A 24,322-nucleotide genomic window follows, 5' to 3' on the forward strand; every position below is an offset into this window, starting at 1 on the left:
AGTACAGCTCCGGTTCTGGCTATTTCAACTGAGCAAAAATAGATAGATATTAATACTCTTGAATATATCAATAAAGAAGCAGATTTGGCACAATGATTTACAATATCAAGATTGAGCCATCTGTAATCACCTAAATTTCAGGTATGAGTTGTATATGAGTGCTGCCCACCAGGACACAGGAAATACACTGAACACAATTTCCAGTTTCTTTTTTTCTCCAGTTAATTTGGACGACAACAATAAGGTAGGAGATTGGGTTTACCAATGGCAGAACTGGGAATAGACAGTACAGCTCCGGTTCTGGCTATTTCAACTGAGCAAAAATAGATAAAGATATTAATACTCTTGAATATATCAATAAAGAAGCAGATTTGGCACAATGATTTACAATATCAAGATTGAGCCATCTGTAATCACCTAAATTTCAGGTATTGAGTTGTATATGAGTGCTGCCCACCAGGACACAGGAAATACACTTGAACACAATTTCCAGTTTCTTTTTTTTCTCCAGTTAATTTGGACGACAACAATAAGGTAGGAGGGTAGGTGGGGTTGGGGTTGTTAGGGATATATGATCTGAAGATCGCTATGACWTATAAAAATGGAGTAGGTTCAATATAATTCCTCATGATGTCAAAAGGTCTGTAATTCAATGAGACAAAAACTATCTTCCATGCTCATAAACAAGAATGCGAGATATGTCATGCACTTGCTGTTTATATATACAGATGAAGAATAAAGCAGCTGTGCAGTTAAGGCTTCTTCTTTCCTCCCCAGCTATTGTACACCTCTTTGGAAAAAGATGCTATCTAGAACCTAGAAGGGTTCTTGTCTCCGCTGTCCATAGGAAGTAACCCTTTGAAGAACCCCTTTCGGGAACCAGGTAGATCCGTTTTGGTTGCAAGTTCTACATGAAAACAAAACGGTTCTACATGGAACCAAAAAGGATTCTCTAATGGGGACAGCTGAAAAACCCTTTTGGAACCTTTTTCTAAAGTGTAGTGAGATGTTGCAGAGAGTAAGTTAGTTTTCTCTATATCTCAGGCAATCTCATTGAGAGTTTTCGCATTCATAGTGTTCTTTAATTCCAGGATCTATGGTAATAAATAAACCATTTCTTTTCATAGACTCTCCCTCTTTATAATCCCCTGCCTTTTCTGTCCAATGTATTAACCTTGTAAGACACAAGCTCTGCTCAGAGCTCAGTCTGAGTCAATTCCTTCATTCCATTTCTTTCCAGTCAATTATAGGAAACAGATGCAATTCAAAGAGACTGAATTTGGCGCACACAATTCTATGCTTTTTCTATGTTTTGTTATTGGGTTTGAAGGTTCATGATTGTTTTTTTTTGTTTTTTTTTGGGGGGGGGGGGGTCTGAGTGGAAAATATTGGCCTCAGACGTGTTCGGAGATGGGTGTTGAGTACCTTTCTCTCCGAAGATCCATCTCCTGTGCATGGAGGTGGTGAAGAAGATGGGTGCCTGTGTGASGCACATCATGAAGTCAGTGATGGCCAGGTTAATGATGAACATGTTGGCTGGAGTCCTCAGTGACCTYCTCCTGTTGAACACAACACATACAGCACAGGGATTCAATTTGATACACACACTTAAACACCACCATAATTCTGTAACARTCCCCCAAATGGTAGCTCAGTGTAATCAAATGGTTATTGTTCTGTAATTGGGTACAGTAGTTCCCCTCTTTTTATGGTGAAGGATTTATTATTGTRGACAACTATTTAGCTATGGATAGAGCTTGTGCCATCAATTTGTCCAACACGTACCACTTATATCTGCATATGATTGTGTGTGTGTGTGTATGCCTGTCTATTTTCAGAATGAGTCATCATAGTGGGAGAGAAATGGCACCTCACAAAGCATTGAAAGTGAAGCACGGCATGGACGCTAGTTACAGTACATCATGTTTGGGCTCAGGAGGGAGGATGAACAGCCTGATCTCTCCACTCACGATGCTSATCAACTGAGACACACTGATTAACAACTGAGACTACAGAGCCACGTGTGACAGGTGGAGGGATAGTGAGACGAGATAAACCTCAGCATTAACTGTACATATTCTTGCTGCAAGAAACTCCAATCACATTTTAACTGATCAGATTACCTGCTCTTCTAAGGTGGAGAGAGAGAGAGTTACTCTACCATAGGGAGCAACTGTCCCTTACCTGCTGAAGGCATAGATAACCAGGAAGTTGCCCACCATGCCGGTGATGCCGATAGCCAGGATGACGGCCCCTATAGTGTAATGGGCGTGGTCAGGTACATCCGCAGTGGGGAAGGGGTGACGAGGGGCCTCGTGCACCATGGCCACCTACAGGTAAACCAAAATAACTGCATTTAAACAGGAACCTGTGCAACAGCCTCAGTTGGCATTACTAACATCCACTTGTTAATGTAGGAAGAGAAATTCATAGCATACCCTAAAATTCTGGTAGGTTGTAAGTAATAGGCAGACATATTTCTCAGCAATGTTTGCAAATTACTGTACAGTATTGCAATACAGTTATTACTGTCCATTGGGGAAAGGCTGTCTATATGGAAATGTGCAGGAGGGAAACCTACTCATAAATATGGCAACTCTTTAGACCTGAATAATTACAGAACAACTTCGGTCATCATTCCAATCCACAAACTCTTATCAGCACAAAGACGCACCCTCAAACGTTTTATATAATTTCAGCCAGGAGTTTTGAAAGTGGTGCTCACGAGCCAAAACCGTCCCTCTTTTAGTCATCCATTTCCTGTGATATGTTACGAATTTAGCAATTTGTATSATATATGAATTTTGCAATTCGTGTGATATGTTAAGAATCCAATTTGTGCAATATGTTACAAATCTCTCTTCAAACTGACTTTGACATGTTGCAAAAGTATCTTTCACAAATAATTGGMTTTTAAATCAAGTCCTTTGTGAAGGATCAAGCAATGCATCCTGTCTCATTCTAATTCTTAACCCTTTGATTCATGTTGGCTTTTCAAAAATAATCTAACCAGTAAACTTGTTTCCCCTCTGGTTTGAATTATTTTAAAACAAGGATTTAGTTTKTTATTTTTGTTCTTGAAACCTGCCCCCGGAATCCTTATGCAGGAAAGAGCAATTGTAAAATGCTGGCCTGCACACTTGCATAAGCCTATTTGATAGTCATTAGGATAGGATGTACCCAGGAAATGTGATCCCAGGGGGCCAAACAACTGGGGGGAYGCTGTACACATTCAACACATGACTGGACTGAGACCAGAATCCTCATTTGAGATTTGCATGAGTCTACTTAAACGTTAATTTTACCGAAAGACCATCAGAAGCCACATGGAGGATATTTTTTTAAATGTTATTTCTTTAACCTTTATTTAACTAGGCACGTCAGTTAAGAACAAATTCTTATTTACAATGACGGCCCTACCGGGGAACAGTGCGTTKACTGCCTTGTTCAGGGGCAGAACGACAGATTTTTACCTTGTCAGCTCTGGGATTCGATATCAAGTTATGAATCAAGCCAATCTTTTTCATAGGATCAATTCATTAAGTTCATGTTTCGCTGATTCAATGATCAAGTTCATGAGCTGGTTGATTGGACATAAAGTGATCAACTGTTCTGTTAAACTAATTGTATCTTTTCTCTATAATTATTATTTCAATGAACATAATGTACACATTGGTTTGTTATGATACAAGCATGGGTATTCAACACACCATAATAAACGGGGGGCTRAATATAAGCAATCAATACTCCGCTGGTGACTGTCTCTGAGAAAACACAGGGACCAATGACCAGTGGCGTAGGCAAAAATCTGTTGATGGCAGGGCTGGATTTTTTTTGGGTGGGACTCAAATCATCATTAAATMATCGTAAAAGCCTACCCTATACCCTAGTGTAATCGGTTGCACACAACAAGTGTCTATCCTACTGAAATAAACTCACATAGTTGCTGTCACAGACMCCAAACTCCACACTGTTGTCACCGACTAGTTGGATATGAATTTCCCACTGAGCAAACAATTTCTGTACTTACAGCATTCATATAATGTTTTTACTTTCGCTGACCTTATTTTTTTATCGACATTTGTCAATAAAACTCATGAATGCAACTGTTTATGTCAAACAGTTTGATGTTTAACTTGTAGAAATGGTTGTCCTGAAAAGAACAAAGAAAAACAAGTGCTGGACATGCAGATAAATGAAAGTCAGAAAAGGGTTAAACACCATCACATTGGAAACATAAATTACAAAAATATGCTAATACACATAACAATAGGGCATATTGTAGCCTACAGTGCCTTTGGGAACTATTCAGACCCCTTGACTTTTTCCAAATGTAGTTAGGTTACAGCGTTATTCAAAAATTGATTAAAAAACAAATCCATCATCAATCTACACACAATACCCCATAATGACAAAGGAAAAACAGGTTTTTCAAAAATGGTGTAATTTCTTACAAACAAAAACTAAAATATCATATTTGCATAAGTATTCAGACCCTTTACTCAATCCTTTGTTGAAGCACCTTTGGCAYCAGTTACAGCCTCGAGTCATCTTGGGTACGACGCTACGAGCTTGGCACACCTTTATTTGGGGAGTTTCTCCRATTCTTCTCTGCAGATCCTCTCAAGCTCTGTCAGGTTGGATGGGGAGCGTCACTGCACAGCTATTGTCAGGTCTCTCCAGAGATGTTCGATTGGGTTCAAGTCTGGGCTCTGGCTGGGCCACTCAAGGACATTCGTTGTCCTGTTGGAAGGTGAACCTTTGCCCCAGTCTGAGATGCTGAGCACTCAGGAGCAGGTTTTATCAAGGATCTCTCTGTACTTTGCTCCGTTCATCTTTGCCTCGATCCTGACTAGGCTCCCAYTCCCTGCCGCTGAAAAACATCCCCACAGCACAGCGACGATCTGTCATTCAGGGCAGGTGGGGAAGAGCCCCACCTGTTTTGAGCCCAACATTGTTTTTTAAATAGCATGTTATTTGGTATTAATACACTTCACATATCAGTTTGCAAATAATGTAAAAAAAATATATATAATTGAGTTAATAAAGCCGCTTTCTTGAGTAAGGCAGCTCCAAAAAGCAGGTGTTTCAGCCTAGCTCAGTGACCTCTGTGGTGGTGGGGCAGCCAGAGGAAAATACAGAGCATAAGGGTTGGTACTGTTCTCTAGTTGCGCCGTGATTGGCTCAGTGTTTTGAAACTCATGGGGACACTACGTCACCGCCATGTCTAAGAGTAGAGCTTGGAAATTCAAGCCTCTTGGGTGCTGCCATAGAGTTACATTAGAAGTGCCCATCCAAGAAGGCTCAAGGTCATTGGCCACAGATAAAATTACGTCACGTTATATCGACAGTAGCTTTGATTGGACTGATCATGTCAACATCATACTTTCAAAATCTTAGCTAGCAGTCATCATCATGAATCAAATCGACAATCTACTGGCAAATAATTTTTAATCTTTGTCATATGAAGAGAAATAACGAAGAGAAATTATAGAAAAAACGTATCGGTGCTCATCGGCCATTGGACATAAACATTAAACAACAAGTTGGAAATCGCAAATTCAACAATGAATGGTTTGGAAGGAACCGGTGTCTAACTGCAAGTATTGCAAAGCAATCACTAGCCTGCTATTCAGTGGAGTGGCTGTGTGGTCCCAAGTCTGGGATTAAGGGTCTCTTTTCCAAGCCTAAAATTATAAACATTCAACATTGGCCATTCTGTCAATGAAGCATGATTTGTGCCGCGCTCAAAACAACTGTTAACTCGGAACTGCAAAATTTGACTTCAGTGAGTTTAAGACAACTGGGAACTCTGCAAAAAAACAAGCTCCGACTGGGAAAATACGTTTTGAATGGTCATCCAACTCGGAATTGTAAAATGGGAACTCGGGTCTCTTTCTAGACTTATTTTTTTTATTTAAACAATTGTAGAATAAGGCTGTAACGTAACAAAATGTGGAAAAAGTCAAGGGGTCTGAATACTTTCCGAAGGCACTGTATCTCCCTTAACACCCCTGACATATGATATGCTGSTATTCTGTCCAGGACATATCTTTTCCATTATTCACCCTGTCTGTATGATGTAGCACCTTTGACTCTTCTCCCTGTTTGTTCTGTAGTGTGMGCTTTAGTCTAAGCCCATTCACACCATCCTCCTAGTGCTGTCAAACACTTCCATCTAGGGGATGCATCACAGACAGGTCTGTTTTTTTTCTGAAGTTATCAGAGGAATTCAAMGTCTTTGTCTACAGAGATATTGGCCTTGGACTATTTGTCTGGGTGTATTTGTGTGGGTGCAGTGAGAGTGGGTGCCATTATCACCATCATTGTCCTCATAATTGCCCTCTCCTTTTTTCCTCCTCAGCTTCCTCACAATTGTCCACTTCTTTTTCTTCCACTTCTTTTACCTCCTCCATTTCCTSCTCATAATTGTCCTCCATCTGCTCATTCTCCTACTTCTCCGCCTTCTCCTCCTCTTCCTCGCCATCATTGTATTTCACCATGTTCTTACCTTCACTAAACCTGTTTTAGCTATCTCTGTTAGACTATGTTAGAGTGCGGTAGTGTGAGACAACCATATGTACATTCCACTCAGTCTGAGGTGACTGAGACTTGAAATGACAGAGGGAGATTTCGCCTGGTCTTGTTTATTCCATCACGCCTGTGTTGGTGGGGACATTTACCCCTGTTGATTTGTGTTCTCTCGCGGCGGCTTCAGAGCAGTCGAGCAGGAAATTGGCCCTGCGTGCCCTGAGTTACTAACTCAAACAAATGCTCTCTTCATTAAAGACATTCCGGAGAGACTCCAGAACAATATGACAGATGGAGAGGGATTCAAAAACAAAGTCTGATGTTTGRGTGTTGATTTTAACCGGTGTGAGTTAATGGGGAAACTGGCTTCAAGCCTTTGGATGCAAATGGGTCTTCATTCATATTGAAGCTCAGAGAAGTTCATTTAAATGTGCGACTCCAGATGATTATTAGCAGAGTTCGTGTGCTTAGTGCTTTAAGGTTGGATAATCACTTCATCTTTCTATCTGTTTCCAGCCTGTTAGAGAAAGGAAAAGGTTGAAAACAGCATCATATGGTCTAAATCCAGTAGTCTAGTCACAGTCCTGCTGGTTTTTATTTTCCCCTGAAGCCTAGTTGATGAATTAATGTCACTGACTGCCCAAAACGAAGTTAACCGCTAATTTAAAATGGCAAGAGCGGAAACCTAGCTTGCACTAGGGCCATCGTCTAGATAAAAAAAAATGAAAGAAACTCTCCCTCTTTTATTATGATGTGAATATGAATGCATCCATCCTGTGAATTGTAATGAAATGGGATCATCTCCTGAATGTTATATATATATATATATATATATAATGTGCATGAAAATGAAACATGGTGGGAAGAGAAATGTCAGTTTCATCTGTTTCACAGTTGTACCTTTGCTCCCAGTAAATTGATCAAGTTGGTAACAGCGGCTTATGACTGTGTCCTATGGGCTTTTGGCGCCAGTTCTCAGCATCCCCTTTTCATCGTTGGATTGTTGTGGAATGAGTTAATGATTTACATTTTTCAATATATATTTTTCTCATAGGGTAAAATCCCAACTTCCTCAATAAGAGCAGAGAGAAAATACATGTTCAAACTTCTAAGATCACCCAAAAGCCCTTGTCAAGAAGCTATTATCTGAGATCTGTTTTAATTGTTCGACCTACCTTGTCTGTCAGATATCATTCTACGGCCATTATGGGTCCCGTGGACATCTTTTCTACAATTTACCGGACAAAGGTTGTAAGGCGTGACTTAGGGATTCTCAAAGTCGGAACTTTTCACATAGAGAACTTACTGAGCTGTAGGAGACCCTACACAATAGTTACCGAACACAGACATTGAACCTGGGTTGCCTGTGCACCTCAAGATCACGTACAGCAGTATCTCTGGGAGCTAACAAGAGTCAATAGGAACAATCTCCACTAGACATCTGAAAATAGGTTCMCTTCTTTCCCAGTGATCTAAAAAGGCCTGCCGTGAATGACTCTCACCTAGATGACCATGACATAGACTGACCAGGGGAATCCAGSTGAAAGCTATGATCCCATATTGATGTCCAATTCAATCAGTGTAGATGAAGGGGGACACACAAATCACATCAAATCAAAATGTATTTGTCACATACACATGGTTAGCWGATGTTAATGCGAGTGTAGCGAAATGCTTGTGCTTCTAGTTCCGACTCAAATGCGTTTGAGCCAATCAGTAGTAGAAGGGGTGGTATACAGAAGATAGCCCTATTTGGTAAAAGACCAAGTCCATATTATGGCAAGAACAGCTCAAATAAGCAAAGAGAAACGACAGTCCCAATCATTGGATTCTTTAAGACATGAAGTTCAGTCATCCAAAACATTTCAAGAACTTGGAAGTTTTTCTCAAGTGCAGTCGGAAAAACTATCAAGCGCGTATGATGAAACTGTCTCTCTATGAGGATCGCCACAGGAAAGGAAGACCCAGAGTTACCTTTGCTACAGAGGATAAGTTCATTAGAGATACCAGACTCAGAAATTGCAGCCTAAATAAATGCTTCAGAGTTCATGTAACAGACACATTCAACATCAACTGCGTGATTAGACTGGTTGGAAATCTGTCTTTTGGCCTGATGAGTCCAAATTTGAGGTTTTTGGTTCCAACGCAGTGTCTTTGTGAGACGCAGAGTAGATAAACGATGCCTCTCTGCATGTGTGGTTCCACGTGAAGCATGAAGGAAGAAGGAGGTGTGATGGTGTGGCGGTGCTTTGCTGGTGACACGGTCTGTGATTATTTTAGATTTCAAGGCACACTTAACCAGCATGGCTACCTCAGTATTCTGCAGCGATACGCCATCCCATCTGGTTTGCGTCTTAGTGGGACTATCATTTGTTTTTCAACAGGACAATGGACCCAACACCTCCAGGCTGTGTAAGGGCTTTTGACCAAGAAGGAGAGTGATGGAGTGCTGGCATCAGATGACCTGGACCTCCACAATTCACCTGACCTCAACCCAATTGAGATGGTATGGCATTAGTTGGACGCAGAGTGAAGAAAAGCAGCCAACAAGTGCTCAGCATATGTGGGATGTCCTCAAGACCATTGGAAAGCATTCCAGGTGAAGCTGGGTGAGAGCATGCCAAGAGTGTCATCAAGCCACAAAGAGTGACTACTTTGAGAATCTAAAATATATTTTATTTTAACACTTTGGTTACCAACATGATTCCATATTTGTTATTTCATTCACTATTATTCTACAATGTAGAACATTTTTTAAAGAAAAACCCTTGAAATGAGTGTATGTGTCCAAACTTTTGACTGGTACTGTATATGCACATATATATACAATAGTATTTTTGACACTCCTTCAAATTTGTGGATTCGGACTTATTTCAGCCACACCCGTTGCTTAGAGGAAGGTGTATAAAATCGAGCCACAGCCATGCAAATCTCCGTAAGACAAACATTGGCAGTAGAATGACTTACTGATAGAGGCTCAGTGACTTTCAACGTGGCACTGTCATAGGATTCACCTTTCCAAAAGTCATTTCAATTTCTGCCCTGTTATAGCTTCCCGGTCAACTGTAAGTGTTGTTTTTGTGAAGTGGAAACCTCTAGGAGCAAACAGCGGCTCAGCCGCGAAAGTGGTGGGACCACACAGCACACAGAACAGGACTGCCGAGTGCTGAAGCGTGTAAGCGAGTAAAAATCTTTTGTCCTCCAGTTGTAACACTCACTACGAGTTCCAACTGCTATGGAACAACGTCAGCACAAGACTTTTTCGTTGGGAGCTTCATGAAATGAGTTTCCATGGTGAAGCAGCTGCACAAAGCCTGATCACCATGTGCAATGGCAAGCGTTTGGAGCAGATTGGAAACACGTTCTCTGGAGTGATGAATCACGCTTCACATCTGGCAGTCCGATGGACGAATCTGGGTTCGGCGGTGCCAAGAGAATGCTACCTGCCCCAATGCATAGTGCCAACTGTAAAGTTTGGTGGAGGGGAATAATGGTCGAGGCTGTTTTTTATGGTTCGGCTAGGCCCTTAAGTTCAGTAGAAGGGCTTAACGCTACAGATACAATAATTCTAGCGATATGCTTACCAATTTGTGGCAACAGTTTTGGGAGGCCTTCAGCATGACAATTCCCGTGCCACAAAGCGAGGTCATATAGAAATAGTTTCGAGACGGTGTTGGAAGAACTTATGCCGCACAGAGCCCTAACTTCAACCCATCGACACCTTTGGGATGAATAGAAGCTGACTGCGAGCCAGGCCTAATCGCCCAAATCAGGCCGACTCACTAATGATCTTGTTGGCTGTTAATGGAACAAGTCGCCGCAGCAATGTATCCAACATCTAGTGGAAAGCCTTCCAAAGAGTGGAGGCTGTTATTTAGCAGGAACGGGGACCAACTCCATATTATGCATGATTTTTGAATGAGATGTTCGACGGCAGGTGTCCATGATTACTTTTGGTCATGTAGTGTCAGTATTCCTGTTGTCCAGATGGGATAGGGCAGTGTGCAGTGCGATGGCGATTGCATCATTGGTGGATCTGCTGGGGTGGTATGCAAATTGTAGTGGGTGTTGGTTAAGGTGGAGGTGACATGATCCTTAAATAGCCTCTCAAACCACTTTATGATGACAGAAGTAAGTGCTACGGGGCAATAGTCATTTAGTTCAGTTACCTCAATTACCTTCGTTCAGCTTGCATTTTGACTCTGACAGTGATCTCGACTAGGAAAATGTTGGTGAGGACTGTTCTAGTCTAGTCTAGTGCCTTTGGAAAGTATTCAGACTCCATTACTTTTTCCACATTTTGTTACGTTACAGCCTTATTCTAAAGTYGATTAAATTAAACAACATCCTCAGAAATCTACACACAATTCCCAATAATGACAAAGCGAATAAAGGTTTTTAGAAATGTTTGCAAATGTATTAAAAAACAAAAACATAAATACCTTATTTACATAAGTATTCAGACCCATTGCTATGAAACTCGAAATTTAGTTCAGGCGCATCCTGTTTCCATTGATCATCCTTGAGACATTTCTACAATTTGAGTCCACCTGTGATAAATTCAATTGATTGGACATGATTTGGAACYGCACACACCTGTCTATATAAGGACCCACAGTTGACAGTGCATGTCAGAGCAATAACCAAGCCATTTTTCCGTAGAGCTCCGAGACAGGATTGTGCCGAGGCACAGATCTGGGGAAGGGTACCAAAACATTTCTGCAGCATTGAAGGTCCCTTAGAACAAGGTGGCCTCCATCATTCTTAAATGGAAAAAGTTTGGAACCAGCAAGACTCTTTCTAGAGCTGGACTGAACTGAGCAATCGGGGAGGAAGGGCCTTGGTCGGGGAGGTGACCAAGAACCCCATGGTCACTCTGACAGAGCTCTAGAGTTCCTCTGTGGCAATAAGAGAACCTTCCAGAAGGACATCCATCTCTGTAGCACTTCACCAATCAGGCATTCATGGTAGAGTGGCCAGACAGAAGCTACTCCTCAGTAAAAGGCACATGACAGCCCACTTGGAGTTTYCCAAAAGCCACCTAAAGACTCTCAGACCATAAGAAACAAGATTCTCTGGTCTGATGAAACCAAGATTGAACTCTTTGGCCTGAATGCCTAGCGTCACGTCTGGAGGAAACCTGGCACCATCCCTATGGTGAAGCATGGGTGGCAGCATGGTGGCATGGTGGGGATGATTTTCAGCAGCAGGGACTGGGAGGCTAGTAAGAATTGAGGCAAAGATMAACAGAGCAAAGTACAGAAAGATCCTTAATGAAAAACTGCTCCAGAGAGTTCAGCACCTCAGACTCGGGCGAAGGTACAACTTCCAACAGGACAACGACCCTAAGCACACAGCCAAGACAACGTAGGAGTGGCTTTGGAACAAATCTCTGCATGTCCTTGAGTGGCCCAGCCAGATCCCGGACCTGAATCCGATCAAACATCACTGGAGAGACCTGAAAATAGCTGTGCTGCAACACTCCCCATCCAACCTGACAGAGCTCGAGGGGATCTGCAGGAAGAAGGGGAGAAACTCCCAAGATACAGATGTACCAGGCTCGTAGCGTCATWCCCAAGAAGACTCAATGCTGTAGTCGCTACCAAATGCTTCAACAAAGTACTGAGTAAAGGGTCTGAATACTTATGTAAATGTGATATTTCAGTTTAGATWTTTTATAAATTAAGAACAATGTCTAAAAAAACAGTTTCTGCTTTATCATTATGGGGTTTTGCGTGGAGATTGATGGAATTTMGAATTATTTAAAAAATGAATTATAGAATAAGGCTGTAACGTAACAAAATGTGGAAAAAGTCAAAGGGTCTGAATACTTTCTGAAGGCACTGTATGTCTGGGATAGTTTGGGCTTCTCCAGGGAACTGACAACTTTCAAAGAAAACAATGGGTTCCACGTCCAACTCTCTGGGCCAATGTTAAGCTGAAGATCTCAACTTTAATGGCAGTCAATCTTATTCTGTCACTATCACACCATCTATTTGATCCATTGATACCTTGGAGAAGTCCACTGGAATGATTTTACCTGGAGTGATTACTATGGGGTATTAAGACTTTTTCCCCCATTATGACCATGGTATTGGATGAGACGTGGGCAGCCAATAAGATACTTAATAACAATCCAATTGCACAACTTCAGACATATCACCTGCGGTACCTCAATATAAAAGGGAAATATTTGGAACAATACACATCTGGGAACCACTTTATTTCTCTATTTCCTTTTATTTCATTTAGCTGGYACAGTTTCCATCATTCATATTATTCTATGTGATAGATGACTCTTATGATATTAACTTTGTCTCTGGCTGCACATTTGTTTGAAATKTTTTTCTATAGAAGACACCCTGATTCAACAAAAATGTGTTTGGGCCAGCCATGAGGTTAAATCAATGTGGGTAGTAGTCCGAATATTATCAAAGGCGCTGGATCACAAGAGTGGATGAACAAAAAGGTCATTCTCTTAAAAGCTTTGCCCTTTCAAATAACAAATAAGCAATGATACATCAAGCTTGAAAWAAACATTGAAGATAATACCCAACATGGTTTTTGAAAAGGCACCTGTTTCTAGCTTTGCTTTCTGAGCTATACATTTTTTTTTAAATCTCTCTGCCCATATTTTGGTATGCATGCAGGTCAGCTATTAGACCATTAGGTACCAATACACAGCACAATACAATCTGGTGCTAATGGGTTGCGAAGAGATCAGAGCACTGGTCATTATCCCCAAACCAGGGCTGGCATTTCCGAACAAAAAGTGTACAGCATTCAAATGAGCATATCGATTGGGAAGTGTTCAAAGGATCACAGTGGAAATCGCAAAATATTTTTTTACATTCTGGCTAATGAACATGCTTCAGATATGACATGTGGCTTGCTTACTACAGTACATCCATGAATTTCTAAGTATTGGGACAGTGTCAATGTTTTGGTTGTTTTGGCTCTATACTCCAGCACTTTAGATTTGAAATGATACAATGACTGAGGTTAAAGTGCCACTGTCAGCTTTCATTTGAGGGTATTTTCGTCCATATTGGGTGAACCGTTTAGAAACACGTTAGGTGACAGAAAGTATTGGGACAAATTCACTTATGTATATTAAAGTAGTAAAATGTTAAGTGTTTGGGCCCATATTTAAAGCAGGCAATGACTATATCAAGCTTGTGACTCTACAAATGTGTTTGTTTAGGTTGTATTTCAGATACCTTTGTGCCCAATAGAAATGAATGGTAAATAATGTATTCTGACATGTTGGAGTCTCTTTTATTGAAAATCAAAATAGAATATGTTTCTTAACACATCTTCATTAATGTGGATGCTACCATAATTACGAATAATCCTGAACTAATTGTGAAGAAAGTTACAGAGGCATACTGTACATCATACTGTACATCACCCCCCCAACGAAAAAAAATGCTAACCTCCCCTGTTATTGTAATGGTGAGATGTTAACATGTCTTGGGGGTATCAATAAATTCAATCAAATGTATTTATAAAGCCATTTTTACATCAGCAGATATCACAAAGTGCTATATAGAAACACAGCCTAAAACCCCAAACAGCAAGCAATGCAGATGTAGAAGCACGGTGGCTAGGAAAAACTCCACAGAAAGGCAGAAACCTAGGAAGAAACCTAGAGAGGAACCAGACTCTGAGGGGTGGCCAGTCATCTTCTGGTATGATATTTGTGTATCTCTAACTTTGTCACTCATCATTATTCACAATTAATTCAGGACTATTCATAATCATTGTAGCATTCACAGTGAATTTTTTTGTTTGTTGTCATTGTCCCAATACTTTTGGAGCTCACTCTATAGCACAGGAGAGGGACTTCTGACATAGTGACACTAAAGACCAACTGAGATCTGGATGACTGACTACTGAGAGTTCCTTCCTGACACCATGTTGTTGAGTTGTATAATTTCTGAATAGGTTTGCTTATTAAAAAGCAAATGATAATGCCATAGAGATCCTCTTTTCCCTGGCCTCTCTCTCTGAGAGTCGTCGCTGTCTGATGGCAGATGCAGTGCTTGTTCTCTTTTCATTAGTGAGGAGGCAGCTGTGATAGCTTCCCACATGAGAGCAGACTACACTGCTGCCTCACTCGCTTTTTGTGGTGTTTGTGTCTGTGCGTGTGTGTGCCTGCGCGTGTTTGTGTATTTGTGTTTGTGCGTGCGTGCGTGTGTGTGCGTGCTAAAGGCAGTCAACCCTCTCTTTGGGAGCGACAGATTGCACCATCATACTGCACCTCGAGATATACTAAATACATCGGGGTATACAGTATTTGGGTCATTGTCTCTCCACAGTTTAATCAATTCTAATGCAACATCAATTACATCATGGATTTAATCATTCCTGTTTCATCCTTTATCGCGCCTTTACAGCCTAACTGTCAGATCTAAGGTAACATTGTCTTTTTCTGTCTGCTTGTGGAGGATATAATTGTGCTCTTATGATCTCTCACCATAATAATAATCCCTGAGGGGATTAATGATACTCATCTAATTGAACCAAACCAATTCTGACTCTAATGCTACATTCCAAAACTTGCTAATGCCAACAATATCTGAATACCATTTGCATTAATTGATAGCTTTAAAGCTACTGAAGTCCTGCCATCTTGGCACATTAGCTTAATTAATTTAATTCGGCATTAATTAGGAGCAGGGATAGTTCAGGTCTCCCTCTTTAGAACAGTAACTACAAGGTGTCGCTATCAGAGCCAGCGATCAGTGGCGTGGTGGGTGGTAATAAGTGAGAGAGGCATGTGAGAGTCAGTGGGAGACTGTGTTTTCAAGGCCACCAGACAGGAAACAGAGTGTTGAATAACTGTTCAATCTTCCCTCAACTCCTCTTCCTCCAACCGTGAATTCCAATGTTCTTCTGAAGATGGAAGGAATTTAAATAAACTCCAGACCTGATGTCACAGGAAGGCCAAGAAGATCATCAAGGACAACAACCACCTGAGTCTGCCTGTTCACCCCGCTATCATCCAGAAGGTGAGATCAGTACAGGTGCATCAAAGCCGGGACTGAAAGACTGAAAAACAGCTTTTATCTCAAGGCCATCAGACTGTTAAATAGCCATCACTAGCACATTAGAGGCTGCTGCACTATATACATAGACTTAAAATCACTGGCCACTTTAATAACGGAACACTAGTCACTTTAATAATGTTTATATATTTGGCATTACTCATCTCATATGTATATACTGTATTCTATACTACTGTATCTTAGTACATGCCACTCTGACATTGCTCGTCCATATATTTATATATTCTTAATTCCTTTACTTTAGATTTGTGTGTATTGTTAAATAAAGGTTCAATTAAATGTAACTGTTGTTAAATTGTTAGATGTTGCTTGTTAGATATTACTGCACTGTTGGAGCTAGAAACACAAGCATTTCGCTACACCTGCAATAACATCTGCTAAACACGTAAATGTGACCAANGTTGCTTGTTAGATATTACTGCACTGTTGGAGCTAGAAACACAAGCATTTCGCTACACCTGCAATAACATCTGCTAAACACGTAAATGTGACCAATACAATTAGATTTTATTTGACAAATATGAGCTCCTATGAATTCATATATGAAGCTGACATCCAAAAGGAGCAATATCTTTATTTGTCTGAGGACATGCTACAGTAGTCATGCTACAGTAGTCATGCTACAGTAGCCATGCTTCAGTAGTCATGCTTCAGTAGTCATGCTTCAGTAGTCATGCTTCAGTAGTCATGCTACAGTAGTCAGCTAAAAATCATGTGGGAGGTATGGCAACAATTCTCTATTCAATTTCTCTTCTTGTTTTTCTGCAGGCCTAATTATTATCAATGCAAATAAAGTGAGAGATTTTGCAATGACCAAGAGAATGTCAAGAGGTTTCTAACGTCAACACTGTAGATCACCTATGTTGTATTTCCTCTGTATGACGTATTTACCCAGTATTGTGTGTAGGCTACAGATGGTTAAGAAGATGTTTGTCTTGTCTATTTCCAGAACAATACATTGTCTGTTGCAAACACTACTCTATCCATCTACCAAGGCAGCAATTGTTTTCCCTTTGACTTTTGCCTGACAACCAGTGGCCCTATCCCCTTAGACAGTCTAACCCACAGTTAWTACACAGTTATCACACCATTATTACACAGCCACCGTGGTGCAGTCCCACTGAGATGCAATCCGCACAGCATTAGTAGGATTTTTATCAACTTAATATAAGAGGCACATAAAAATAAGTAAATCAAGACAATCAGATACATACAGGAGGAAGACTACTGCTGGAGCTTCACTATTTCAGTTATCTGTGGARACTTTTTCCTGGCCCTCTCCCTGGCCTGTGAGATTGGGACTGTGACTCTCTGTTAAGAGATACCGCCGTGTTGGCCAGTCATGCTAACAGTACGCTAGTCATCCAACTCGCTAATCTGAAACATTCCTACTCCTTTTGGAAGAGCCTGTGCTTGATATTTTCAGCATATTGTTGTCCTTCTGGGGTGCYTTTTTTCACAACGCTTCAATTTCCGTGAGGCGAGTGAAAAGGAACACAGTGATCAATCCATACAGTACATACCCTCCCATCGGCACCCGGGAATTTATTGTTGAGGCTAAATCTCTTGCAAATTAGAAAAGGAGAGAATAACAAACTGAATAGCGATATCATATCAGGCTGCTCTAATATTCCCTTCGRACACTGAGGATTTCAGGCAAATGAGTTTGCACATTGTTAAGACGCTAAGGGACACTTTATTTGATAATCCTAATATAGCTGAGTTGCGATCAGTTACAGAGCACATATGATACGAGGGCAGAGAGCCAACATCAGAGGATGACAGAGTCTGCTGAGATAGGGAAATTGATTAAATCGTTTTTCCCCCTCATCTATCTACACACAATATCCCATAATGACAAAGCAAAAACAGGTTTATGTATTCGATTACAGCCTCGAGTCATCTTGGGTATGACGCTACAAGCTTGGCACTCATGTATTTGGGAAGTTTCTCCCATTCTTCTCTGCAGATTCTCTCAAACTCTGTCAAGTTGGATGAGGAGCGTCGCTGCACAGCTATTTTCAGGACTCTCCAGAGATGTTCGATCGGGTTCAAGTCCAGGCTCTGGCTGGGCCACTCAAGGAAATTCAGAGACTTGTCCTGAAGCCACTCCTGCGTTGTCTTGGCTGTCAAGTCTGGGGTCCTGAGCGCTCTGGAGAAGGTTTTCATCAAGGAACTCTCTATACTTTGCTCCGATCATCTTTCCCTCGATCCTGACTAGTCTCCCAGTCCATGCCGCTGAAAATCATCCCCACAGCATGATGCTGCCACCCCCATGCTTCACCGTAGGGATGGTGCCGAGCGTGCTCCAAGCACGGCCACTCTACCATAAAGGCCTGATTGGTGGAATGCTGCAGAGATGGTTGTCCTTCTGGAAGGTCCTCCCATCGCCACAGAGGACCTCTGGAGCTCTGTCAGAGTGACCATCGGGTTCTTGGTCACCTCCCTGACCAAGGCCCTTCTCCCCACGATTGCTCAGTTTGGCCGGGCAGCCAGCTCTAGAAAGAGTCTTGGTGGTTCCAAACTTCTTCCATTTAAGAATGATGGAGGCTACTGTGTTCTTAGGGACCATCAATGCTGCAGAAATGTTTTGCTACCCTTCCCCAGATCTGTGCCTCGACACAATCCTGTCTCTGAGCACTACGGACAAGTCCTTCAACCTCGTGGGACCTTATATAGACAGGTGTGTGCCTTTCCAAATCATATCCAATCGATTGAATTTACCACAGCTAGACTCCAATGAATTTGTATAAACATCTCAAGGATGATCAATGGAAACAGGATGCAGCTGAGGTCAATTTCAAGTCTCATAGCAAATGGTCTGAATACTTATGTAAATAAGGTATTTCTGTTTATATTTTTAATACATTTGTAAAACATTCTAAAAACCTATTTTTCACTTTGTCATTATGTGGTATTGAGTGTAGATTGATTAGAAGAAAACATATGTCATCAATTTTAGAATAAGGCTTTAACATAACAAAACGTGGAAAAGTGAAGGGCTCTGAATCCTTTCCAAAAGCACTGTGTATGCTAACACACATAACCTTTCATGCTGAGAATGTACGGCACACAGACTGACAGGCTTATCATCTATTATAGGACGAGGATACTTTGTGGAAACAGTGTGTCTGTGGTTCTTCACAATCCATTTTCTCAATGGACCTCCAAGCTTCTAATCTGGATATTTGAATTGGAAAACCACCATTTGAAATGGTTATGMTGGGGTAGAAATAAGAATCTCAGTGAGTGAGAGCCTGACTTTGCTTGCCAGGWTTATAGTATTACAGGGTACACATGGCTGAGGATGAGACAACCATGACTCTAGTGAACTTTCTATCCTGTTTTCTGAATTTATCTCTCACTCTCCAAGCCTAAATTCGAAGCATAATATAACGATTGACAGTAAACTTGGGGAGATTATTTTCTGAATTTCTCTCATTTTTCTCTCGATCATGCTGAAGGCCTCTGGCTGGGTTAGCTGGGTGTGTTTGTTTGTCTGTCGTGTGTCTACAGCTCAGTGGGGGAGAATCGATTCAGACAGGCGAGACGCTCATCCATCACCTGCGTGTAAAGACAACACCCCAGCATCAGACTAACTCATGTGCTGAACCCAGTCACAATGCCTCCTCCGTGGGAAGATCTGTTGATATGGGGATTTAAGGCCGTTATTTGGAGCGCTCCTCATGTCATCATGGTCTTTCAAAACTGGGTGTGGTTTTGCATCATGGTTAAATGAATTACTAAAACAGAGGTTAAAGGTTAAAGTTTAAAACAATTKAAACATGACTTTGACCTTGAAAATCAATTCATTTACTAATTGAGTATTTAGAGTGTGAAGAAGGCACGTGAGACTCATATAGAAAGATATTAAGGGCTTTCGATTCAAAGAAGCAGCCACAGTGATATTCTTCAATCAGCTAAGCGATTTGATCAACTCTGGTACAGTTATTACCTGTCAACTCTTAAAAATAGAGATGCTATCAAGTATTAAGAGAGTAAGGTTTGAGGAAAGGCCACATGTCAGTAATCTGGAGGTCAGTGACCATCAGCCAATCTCAGGAGGCCGTGCGCACCCTGCAGCTTCAGCTGTGTCATTATAATGCAGTACTGTTCGACACAAGGTGACTAAGAGGATTGGGATATGGCATCCCAGAGGTTGGCATTAAACTGGCTTAATTAAAGCTGGAATTGAATTGAAACAATAKCAAAGCAGTCACCCCGCCTGTATTTTGGTAAAAAGCTGAAGGATGGGTCTGTAATTACTRWKWWAWTRAAAGCGAGAGCTATGTATGCAAGGWCTGACCATKTATGACATCAAAATGATAGTTTTAACCATGTTTTGAGGCTATACWGTGTTTGTTWACATTGACTTTGTTTACAAACAAAGTCAATGTTTMCCCTCAGAACAGCCTCGWTTTGTCGGGGGCATGGACATRCACAGGGATGCTGACCCATTTTGACTCCAATGCTTTCCACAGTTGTGTCAATTTGGCTGGATGTCCTTTGGGTGGTGGACCATTCTTGATACACATGGGAAAGTGTGAGCGTGAAAAACCCAGCAACGTTGCACAAACTGGTGCGCCTGACACCTACTACAATATCCCGTTCAAAGGCACTAAAATCMTTTGTCTTGCKCATTCACCATCTYAATGGCACACATACACAATCCATGTCTCAATTGTTTCAAGGCTTAAAAATATTTTTTTACCCTGTCTCCTCCTTTTCATCTACACTGATTGAAGTGGATTTAACAAGTGACTTCAATAAGCGATAGCTTTCACCTTGTCAGTCTATGTCATGGAAAGTTATAATGTTTCTAAATGTTTTGTACACTCAGTGTATATCAWTAATCAGTGGTGATTTTAGCATGTAAATCTTGGTTGGGCAAAAYCAAAAAAARTGGGGATGTATGCCAGCAAAGCCACTACARAACACAACACAACACTAAACAATAGATTAATTYCACTATAACGGTGACAAKCGGTGCCCACAAACTGTTAGGGCCRACARAAAGCTGTCTCAACAGCAGAGTCCCAACAGCAGTCCCAACACCTTACCACTGTTACACCTGGCTATCAGCGGAGCCTTGTCTGGCAGTGAAACAGTTCATTCAGCCTCATTTACTGCCTTAAAAAAAACATAGCTGATATAGCTGACTTGCTTAATTAAACAAATGTGGTTTCTGCTGACAATGGAGATGTACAAACTATGCCATAAGGGAACGACAAGAGGATAAGAAGTAATCCGTAATTTCGATTAAGACATTAATTAGCGAGCTAGGACGGACATAGTCAATATAACTATTTGAAATGTAGCCTACAGCGACAGAATTCAGAACATGGACCWTTCTTACAGTMTTCTCCCTGTACACCAAGTCAGAACCGTATGATAAATAAAGGGGGCATATAAGCAGACAATGAAAGCTCTTAGAATATTTGATTATTWCATTTCTCTGAAGCAGGTTATAGGCTACATGTGCACCACCAAGTCAGAACAATAGGCAAAATMTATTATTAGGGTGAGGCACATGGGCTACTAACAGCTTACTACACAACATGCATTTAGTATTACRTTCTTAGCTACAGTATAGAGTACATATCTCCCTGGCATATTACATAATTTATGCAGCAGCATACAATATATTTTTGGACTCACCTTGTTGTGCTGTGKTCACTTGAACAGGAAGGTCCTTCGTGGGCAAATTTTGTCATCAAACTTTGTCATCAAAGTCTGTCATTCTCTGGATTMATGGTGTTTTCAAGACAACTGGGAACTCGGAAAAAAACWAGGTRGATTCATGATGACATCAGTGATCTTCAGATTGTAGCTCTYGAAAGAGGCCCAAGTTCCGGATTTACAATTCCGAATTGGATGACCGTTCAAAACGTATTTTCCCAGTCGTAGCAAATTCTTTCCCTAGTTACCAGTTGTATTGATCTCACTAGTCAGATTTTGCAGTTCCGAGTTAACAGTTGTTTTGAGCAAATCATCCTTCATTGACAGAATGGCCAATGTTGAATGTTTATCATTTTAAGATTGGAAAATACACCATTAATCCTAGACTTGGGACCACACAGCCTCTCCACTGAATAGCAGGCTAGTGATTGCTTTGCAGTGCTTGCAGTTAGCCACTGATTCCTTCCAAACCACTCATTGTTAAATTTGCGATTTCCAACTTGTTGTGTAATGTTTATGTCTAATGGCTGATGAGCACCGCTACATTTTATCTATAATTTCTCTTTATTATTTCTCTTCATATGACAAGGATTAAAAACGGTTTGCCAGTAGATTGCCAACTTGATTCATGATGATGGCTGCTAGCTAAGATTTTGAAAGTATGATGTTGACATGATCAGTCCAATCTGTCGATATAACGTGATTTGACGTAATTTTATCTGTGGCCAATGACCTTGAGCCTTCTTGGATGGGCACTTCTAATGTAACTCTATGGCAGCACCCAAGGGGCTGGAATTGTTTTGCTCTACCCTTAGACTTGGCGGTGACATAGTGTCCCCATGAGTGAAAGAACACTGAGCCAATCATGGCGCACGCTCCGTATTTTCCGCTGGATGCCCCACCATCACAGAAAGCACTGAGCTACAGTAGGCTGAAACACCTGCATTTTGGAGCTGCCTTACTCAAGAAAACAAAAAAGAGACCATGTTTGTATGTGGCTTTATTAACTCAATGGTACATATATTTTTTTACATTGTTTGCAAACTGATATGTGAAATGTATCAATGCCAAAATAACATGAAAACAGGAAGCCCTGCAACATTTTTTGATAAAAATGTGGGTCGCCACTGTCATTAATTAATACGTTTAAAAATTGTAGCTACCAAGGATTCTAGTTTTAATCTCTGGAAGGCCTGTTTTTACAAGTGTTAGTGGATTCATATTTTTTTATTCATGTTTATATGAATGAGACACGATAGACACGGTGATTCTCGAGTGCCACTAACCCATTTTTCACCAGCCTCCGGCGATATCATTATGTCTGACTACAGATGCAAAAGTGCCACAAAAAATCAGACCTGTCAAGTGCCTATGGGGTGTAAGGATAGTATTTCAGTCTATTAATATACATGTCATGTCTTTTTATTGCACAAATCATCACCTCCTGCATTCAGTGCCTGATTTCCTTCAGAAATAAAGAGGGATGGGTACATTTCCCATGAGCACATCTTATCACAAACTGACAGTTCCCTTACAAAAAAATTATTTGTTACGGCAAACTTCCCTAAGTTTGTGGCAAATTTGCTGCAAACTAAATAGTGTCCTACAAAAATGTTGCCCGAAGTTTGCAAAGGTTTTTCCWCTAGTGGTAAATCTGCAACAAACCTTAGGCACAATAATATGTATTGCCACTAGTGGCAAACAGTTCGCCATAGGTTTTTTTGTGGCAAACAATTCTCTCAAGATTTTATTTGAATCTGTGGCAACGATATGTATTGCCAGTAGTGGCAAACAGTTTACCAGAAGCCGTTTCTGGTGATCATATGAGTTCCAAGACCAGTAACCGTTGAAGACCAGTCAGGGGAGAAGAAAAATCTGTTGGAAAATGGAAAACAAGTTTTGATGGATTGATTTTATTTGCCAGTTAAAAAAAAAACATACTCACAGTACATACATTTTTAAAACGTGACAGGGTTATCACAAAAAAGTCAGAGACATTTATATTGTGGTCCCTAAATTTCATGGTGCAAAAACATTACAACATTACATAGATACACAGATACACTACATACAGTAGCAGAGATTAAACATTTGTTCTATTCCTTGATCATTAGCCAGCTTTTGACATTCTTTTTAAATTAAGTTATGGTTGGCATATCTTTGAGTTGCTGTGGTAGTTTGTTCCACACCACAGCGCTAGTATGAAAAGGTGTTCTTACCAGATAGAKTCTTAAATTTAAAACCGGCAATATCAGAGTCTCTGGCCATGGTGTTGCATTGGTGGACATCTCTAATATTAGTGATTTAAAAAAAATATGTGCCTGGGGGATGAGTCAGTAAATATTCTGTGGACCAGACAGAGTTAATTAATATTACATTTTTCTCTACAGAGAGCCAGCCTAGCTGCTTAAAATGAGTAAGAGGGGGGAGTTTAAGTACAATTCTCACCAGCTTGTTTTGGCTGGCATGTAGCTTATTCTTTWGATGTTTGGGCCTGCTGGTGAACRATGATGTGCAGCCATAATCAAAGTGACATTGAACTAGCGCACCTGCCAGAGTCTTTAGGTGTCACTATCAAGATATTTTGAGGTCCGAGCTACTGTAGYAATTGCATTTTTTGGTTTTCTTTGTTAAAACTTTCAGAGCCATAGTCTCACCAGTCAAGTACCTATCCAATTCACACCCAAGGTAGCTGACTGAATTACCCACTTCGACACTAAAACCAGAGGATCTTCCAAGCTTTACTCTGGAACCAGGGCTGGATAAAGAAATCATAGGCRCCACTTGTCTGAAGGAAGAACAGCACTGGCGCCAAAGCAGCCTGTGTACATGCTGTGTCTGTGTGGAGTCTGGAGTCTGTAGGGCAACAGGCCTGCCTGCTCTGCTAGGAGAAGAGGGGGGAGGAGCAGACAGGCTGAGAACGGAGAGAGTTCCTCTGCTCCAGAGTTCCTCTGTGGAGATGGGAGAAGCTTCCAGAAAGACAACAATCTTTGCAGCACTCCACCAATCAGGCCTTTATGGTAGAGTTGCCAGACGGAAGC

At 41.0% G+C, this 24,322-nt stretch overlaps 1 pseudogene; it reads right to left on the reverse strand.

Annotated features, from left to right (window-relative positions):
* Positions 1–24,322, reverse strand: part of LOC111951664 (melanopsin-A-like) — a 62,971-nt pseudogene that overhangs the window by 31,072 nt on the left and 7,577 nt on the right.

This window comes from Salvelinus sp. IW2-2015, linkage group LG25, assembly GCF_002910315.2.
Source record: "Salvelinus sp. IW2-2015 linkage group LG25, ASM291031v2, whole genome shotgun sequence".
In the NCBI taxonomy this organism is placed as follows: domain Eukaryota; kingdom Metazoa; phylum Chordata; class Actinopteri; order Salmoniformes; family Salmonidae; genus Salvelinus; species Salvelinus sp. IW2-2015.